Genomic DNA, 6,675 nt, shown 5'->3' with positions numbered 1-6,675 from the left:
GTGACAGCTGTCAGTCACATCAAGCAGCTGCACCTGTGTAATGCCTAGAGCCCCTGGGGAGGGCTCAAGACAGAACCCCCGATACCCTGTAACAGAGGTCCGCTTGCTCACGGTCTCACAACTTTGTGAAGCTGGGCTCTAATCCAGACACTCCTTCATTTCTTTCTGGGCAGGCTGGAGTAGCCATTTTTAGTTTGAGGCCAGTCCGTTGTGGTTGCTAAGACGTGGTGGCCAGAGACTGAGGCTTCACATCTGTGTGGCTCGGGCAGGAGAGAAGCTGTGGAGAACCTCCAAGTGCTGGGGGAAGGAAGCTAACTGACGGAGAAATGAGGGCGAGAGGCGGTCTGGAGTGCTGCTAACTTGCCTGAAAGTGAGGCAGCGTCAAATCTCGACCTTCAGAGCCCTAAGGACTGGGGCGTGTGAGTGCCCGTGTGTCTCCTCTCTCCTGTTCTGCCTTCGAGAGCTGTATGCTGCCCCCACCCCGGTTTCTTTACTGGTTTTGAGATCAAAGCCCCATCAAGAACCTGAGAAGAACTCTTACCGGGGAGGCCGGGGAGGCTGGTGGAGGTTGGCAGAGGTGAGTTGGAGGATGCCGAGCAGGGAAACTGGACCCTCTATGATCTGTCTACCGGGAAATGGGAGGATGGAGACGGGCCATGAGAAGACACAACACAGAAGGCTGCCGGTGTCAGCGGGCGTCAGGCAGGCCATGCACACTGAGAGCTCAGGCTCCAGAAGAGGGGATGGGGCATCACTGGTGGCTTAAGCTGGCAGTGGGGTGGAGGCACTGTCACTTCAGTGTCCAAATCCATTATTCCTCTCATCCTACTCCTTTGGGTTCCTGGTGACAGGTATCAAAGAACTGAGTCTGGAGAGGTTCTGGAGAGGAAGAAATGGTCATGTCTTGAGCCCAGCTTTCTGACAGCCCGGCTAGTCTCTGCCATATTGTCCTATTGTCATTGTTCCCAGGAGAACCTGCTAAGACCCAGAGGTACACAGGGTGGATAGTTCTAGGAAAACCACACAGTAGTAGTTCTTAAACTCACTTATCACAAAGTGAATCGTGTGAAGGGACACAGTATGTCGGTTGAAAAGTAAATGGTACAGTCACTCCCCAGTTGCTCCTTGTTCCAGCATCTGTTTCTTTGAATTTACTTCTTCTTCAGAATGGAACTGTATGACATATGTCCTTAGTAAATGTTCTCTCTGGTTTTTAAGAAGATGGTTTAAGCATGATTTTGAACTCTTGATCCTCTAGCTTTCTCCTCCCCAGGGTTTTGTACTCTAGACTGAGTTTCTCTGTAGTTTTGGAGCCTGTCCTGGAACTTGGTCTGTAGACCAAGTTGGCTTCAAACTCACAAAGATCTACCTGCCTCTGCCTCCCTAGTACTGGGACCAAAGGCCTGAACCACCACTGCCCGGCTCCCCAGAACTTCATAAACTCTCCAATTGTGACTCCTTTCTAACCCCCCAAATTTTCCATGTCCCCAGGTATAGGTCTGTGAAACAGATATATAAAACAACCATTTACTGATGACAACTAATCATAAATGAACTTGTTTTATTCTACTTTTGAAAAACATATTTTTGTGTGATTGTATGGGAGGATGTGTTTGTCCTCAGAGGCTAAAAAAGTGCATCAAATATGGCTGCAGGCATAGGACTTTATGAGCCACCTGATGCAGGAGTTCGGAGTCTAACTCAGGTCCTTTAGAAGAGCACTGAGTACTTTTAGCCTTTGAACTGTCTCTCCAGGTCCCAATAAAGATGTTTAAATAACTTCTTTGTTATACATACGTTGTTACCATTTATTAATGATGGAAGCAAATTTGCATACCACAGAGATGGATGCACTTGCTTAGTTTTACATAAAGGATTAAATCTGGCCTGGGTATTTGATACTGCAGGACATATGACATCAGAATTGAATGCCATTTTGCTTTTATAATTGTCAGTTTAGAGAAAGATTCATATAAATAAAGCACAAAATGGCAGAAGTATGTTTGGGAAGACTTCAGAAATTGCTGGCCTAATCCCAAACCCAAATCTTTTTTATGATTTAAGACATTTTTTGAAAGAATGTATGATTTTATGTGTATGAGTGTTTTGCCTGCATGTGTATCATGCACATGCCTGGCACCTGTGGCAGTTAAGAGAGTGTTGGCTCCCCTGGCACTGGAGGTACAGATGGTTGTGAGCTGCCAGGTAGGTTCTGGGAACTGAGTCTGGGTCCTCTGTAAGAGCAGTAAGTGCTCTTAACCACAGAGTCATCTCTCCAGCATGGGTTTTCTTGTTGTTATTGTCATTGTTGTAAATAAAACCCAAGTCAGCAACTCAAACATCAATTTAAAATAATTAAATTTTCTAGCTGGGCAGTAGTCATGCACACCTTTAATCCCAGTGCCTGGGAGGCAGATGCAGGCAGATCTCTGAGTTTGAGGCCAGCTTGGTCACAGAGCAAATTTCAGGACAGGCTCCAAAGCTACATAGAGAAACCCTGTCTCAAAAAAACCCCAAAACAACCAAACAAACAAAAAACCCCCACAAGCATTCTAATGCAATACAATTTAAAAAATACTAACTCAATATTTAAGTGATGATCATGAAAAAAAATACTGAAAGTTCTTGTTTCTGTGATTAAACCATGGTATTTCCGAAAGAGAGCTTACTTTGTACATCTAGTACAAACACACAGTTCACAACATGGAATTGTCTGAAATCAGACTTCAGATGCTCACGTTTTGTGACGTGGCATTACATGCAGGGCTAAGAGCTCACATCTTGTATTCAGAACCAAGGCTGCAGTGCCATGTGATGCAATGGATATGAGGGCTGGATTCATCACCCGTTTGATTTTGAGTTACTGTTTGGTTGGTTGGTGCACATTCAGAAACCCTTATCACAGTCAAATTTTGTGCAACCTCTACATTCAATTCTGGGGTTGTGACGTACAATTTAAACAGCTGGAAGTGCCCAATTGCTGGGTAACAGGTACATGCACTAGACTCATCACAAGCATGTGTTTGAAGCCGTTTTTAATCCTTTGGGGTATATGTACAGGGGTGAAACAACTGGGTCCTTTGGGAATTGTCTATCTGTCACCTATAGTGGCGATGTCAGTCTACAAGGGCACCAGTGATGGAAAGAGCTCCAATTTCCCCACAGCCTGGCCAGGGCCTGTTACTTGTAGTTTTGGGTTTTCTATCTAGCCTAGTATTTGGAAGGGCAATCTCTTGGGTACTTCGGTTTGCATTCTTACTGACTAAAGTTACATCAAGGCCTTTCTCATTGCTAATTGGCTATTTGTATGTCTTTGTGTGTCTGTTTAAAATATTTGTGATAAGCCGGGCATTGGTGGCGCACGCCTTTAATCCCAGCACTCGGGAGGCAGAGGCAGGCGGATCTCTGTGAGTTCAAGGCCAGCCTGGACTACCAAGCGAGTTCCAGGACAGCCTCCAAAGCCACAGAGAAACCCTGTCTCGAAAAAATAAATAAATAAATAAATAAATAAATAAATAAATAAAATATTTGTGATTTAGAAGACACATTCTACCTCTTTCAAGGGACATCTGTGCTGCTTGCAGTCGGCCTCCTTGGTCCTCCTCACTCTCTACCGCTCACATAGAATCGTCTCAATCAGTTGAGCCAGCGTGTCACTGAAAAGTCCCTCGCTTCAGTCAGCGTGCCCTTCCCTGTGTGCCGTGTCTCTCCACCATGTCACGGGTGCCCGGCTGTGCTGGTGAGTTCTACCTGTTCACGGGACACAGCCTACAACCACCTTGGAAGGGTTTCAGTGAGGAATTCCCTAGATCAGGTGGGCCTGTGGGGGACTGGATGGAGGAAGACCCAGGCCACTGCGAGCAGCATGGTTCTCCAGGCTGGGGCTTGAAGTATGTAAAAGTAAAGACGGCCAGCAAGAGATCAAGCAAGCAAAGGCGAAATTACTCTTTTTGTTGTTGACTGTGGGTGTTATGTGAGTAGGAGCTTCGAGCTTTGGCCTCCATGTCTCCCCAGCGAGAGACGAAACCTGGAACTTTACACTGGTATAAACCCTTCTCTCCCTCAGGTTGCTTTTGATCAAGGTGTTCTTTCACAGCAACATAAGAGAAACCAAAAGGTAACAAGGAAACAGCTCTCTCGGAGAGTGATTTAAAGTAACTGTTTTATCAGGGGTGTTACTTAAAACCACAGAGAGGGAATTCCTGAACACTTAGTTGGAAACGCTCACTCTTGTGATAAATTAACCTCTAAATACTGGTGACTTAACTCAATACAAAGCCAGTGAGTCATTTGGTATCATTCAAATGCAATTTGCCAGGCTAGAGAATATGTGCTCCATTCGGTCTACACAGGCCCATGATCTTTCTGTCTTGTGAGTCTCCATATTCAGTTCAAGGCTCCAGGAATCTCTGAGGAAAGTGAAGCCAGTAGATGACTTCATGGTGAGCCTAAGTCACATGGCCCCTACCAAACCGGAAACATGCTAACACATGAGTCCAGCTGGGAACCTGAAAGGAAAGAGAAGTGAAGTCAGTGAACACATGACCACTCATCCACCATACTTGATACGGCAGAGAGGGTCCTGTTAGCTTTGATCCTCTGTTACTTACTTGTCCTTAGGCCTTGGGCCTCAATAATGAGGGTAACACCAGGCAAAGCATTTTGGAAGTTTTTTTTTAATGATTTACATGCTATTTGAACATCTATGAGCTAATTCGGTGGCCACATTCATTCTTCCTTCTCCTTGGCCTCTTTCTCCTTCTCACCATTAGACAGTATTTCACTTTTTTTTTTACTTATCACATTTTATTTACTTGTGGGGAATGGGCACAGCATGTGTGTGGAGCTCAGGGGACAACTTTCAGGAGTTTTCTCTTTCTACCATGTGGATCCTGGGGATCCAACTCATGACCTCGGGCTTGGGGGCAGGTGCCTTTATCTGCTGAGCAGTCTCACCAGCCTGTGGTCACATTATGCTGCCCACACTGACCTTTAGCTCATGGTCTCGAGTGGTCATTCCCCACTCAGCCCCGTCTTTCTGGGTAGCAGCACCTCTTGGCGGTGTCACTTGCTTATGGGGGCAGTTTGGGAAGACACTGAGGACACTCGGACAGCCACGTAGACAGGATGTGCTGTGGGAAGGTGTGAGTAGGGTTAAAAGAAGCCAGGTGCACAGTGCGAACCTTTCCCGTGACTTTGGAGCATACAACTGGAGCTTCGGTCATCATCAACAATTATCAGAACTTGTATTGCATCTTAAGTTCATCTTTCTCCCTTAAGGTTTTGTAAAAGCCGCTCTGTACCTCTGTTCTCCCACATTAGTGCGCAATATGCTCTCTGCTTTACCTTCAGTCAGGATCTGCTCAGCACAAGTCAGTGTGAGTGTGCGGGGACCTCATTCAATGGCAATTGTGTCAGAGATGCCTGTGTAAAACACACATCGATATATCGATTTTGTTGCTGTTGTTGTTTTGAAGTAGGGTCCTGCAATATACCCCTGGATGGCCTCCTATTAGAGAAAATTCTCCTGCCCAGACCCAGCTAGGTTTGTTTTGGAACTGCATGAGTGATATATAGGGCTTCTCATATGTGAATTTTGTTTCAATATGGTAAACATGTCATCACAAAGAATTGTTAATAAGCAATGACAACCAAATAAAACATTATATTTATTATTGTTGTTGTTGCTATTGTTTTTGGAGACAGGGTCTCTCTACATAGCGCTGGCTATCCTGGAACTCACTCTGTAGACCAGGATGACCTTGAATTCACAGAGAGCTGCCTGCCTCTGCTTCCACCTCCCAAGAGCTGGGATCAAAGGTGTGTGACACCATGCTCAGCAAAACATTTTAACTCGTAGTGGATCAAACCTGTAAGTTTGGCACTTGGAAGGTAGAAGTAAGAGGATCAGGAATTCCAGGCCATCTCTGCTACACCCCAGTACACACTGAGATAGAGGTGAGCCTGGGCTTCGTCAGATGAAACGAAGCAAGAATGGTTTGGTAAAGGGTGCTGGTCTGACGAGGTTGGGTCTGCTCCAGGCTGTGTGACCTGCTCGAGCGCAGAAGGAATGACTGACGGGTGAAAGGGTGAGTGTAGATATAGGCGCTGAGGGTGTTGTTCAGTGCTGTAGCATGAACTTGTGCAAGGTGCTGGGTTCAGGCCCTACAGCAAATCAAACAATTGTTAAAATACGGCAAGCAGAAAATGTCCGGCTGATCGTACCTCAGCCAGTCAGAGAACACTTTGGGCTGTGTGAGGGGGAAAAGATTATTGGGTTGGTGTTCATGTTCCGCTTGGAAATCTCACACTTAGGTCTAAACCAAATTAAAGAGATACAATCTAGATTGTTTTCTCTAGTTCTTAGGAAAAAGTTGAAAACGCCACCACCAAGAGGAAATGAAAGAAAAGAGTAAAGTCTTCAGGAAAAGGGTTAATGATACCACCGTTAGCACAAGAGAAACGAAACTCCTCAGAGTGCGGGTGAAGGCCTGAGACTGGAGGAAGAAAGTTCCAGTTGGGCCAGGACTACAGAGAGAGATAACAGTGGGAGCTTGTGGCTGGAGAGACGCACAGGCCTTAGAAAATATGTGACCCTGTAGAGGCCCGGGTTTCATTCCCAGGACCCACACAGGCGGCTCAGGGCAGTCTGTAACTCCAGCTGCAGGGATCTGA

General features: G+C 45.9%; 1 long non-coding RNA gene across 1 annotated transcript; it reads left to right on the top strand.

Annotated features, from left to right (window-relative positions):
* Nucleotides 1-24: 24 nt before the first annotated feature.
* LOC121136714 lies at nucleotides 25-5,675 on the top strand. Its single transcript, XR_005873783.1, has 2 exons — nucleotides 25-577; nucleotides 3,564-5,675. It is a non-coding gene; the product is annotated as an uncharacterized LOC121136714 (long non-coding RNA).
* The last annotated feature ends 1,000 nt before the right edge of the window (nucleotides 5,676-6,675 follow it).

This window comes from Mesocricetus auratus, unplaced genomic scaffold (assembly GCF_017639785.1).
Source record: "Mesocricetus auratus isolate SY011 unplaced genomic scaffold, BCM_Maur_2.0 Super-Scaffold_100676, whole genome shotgun sequence".
Taxonomy (NCBI): Eukaryota; Metazoa; Chordata; class Mammalia; order Rodentia; family Cricetidae; genus Mesocricetus; species Mesocricetus auratus.
The sequence above is the reverse complement of the archived record's forward strand: the minus strand, read 5'-3'. Positions and strand labels throughout refer to the sequence as shown.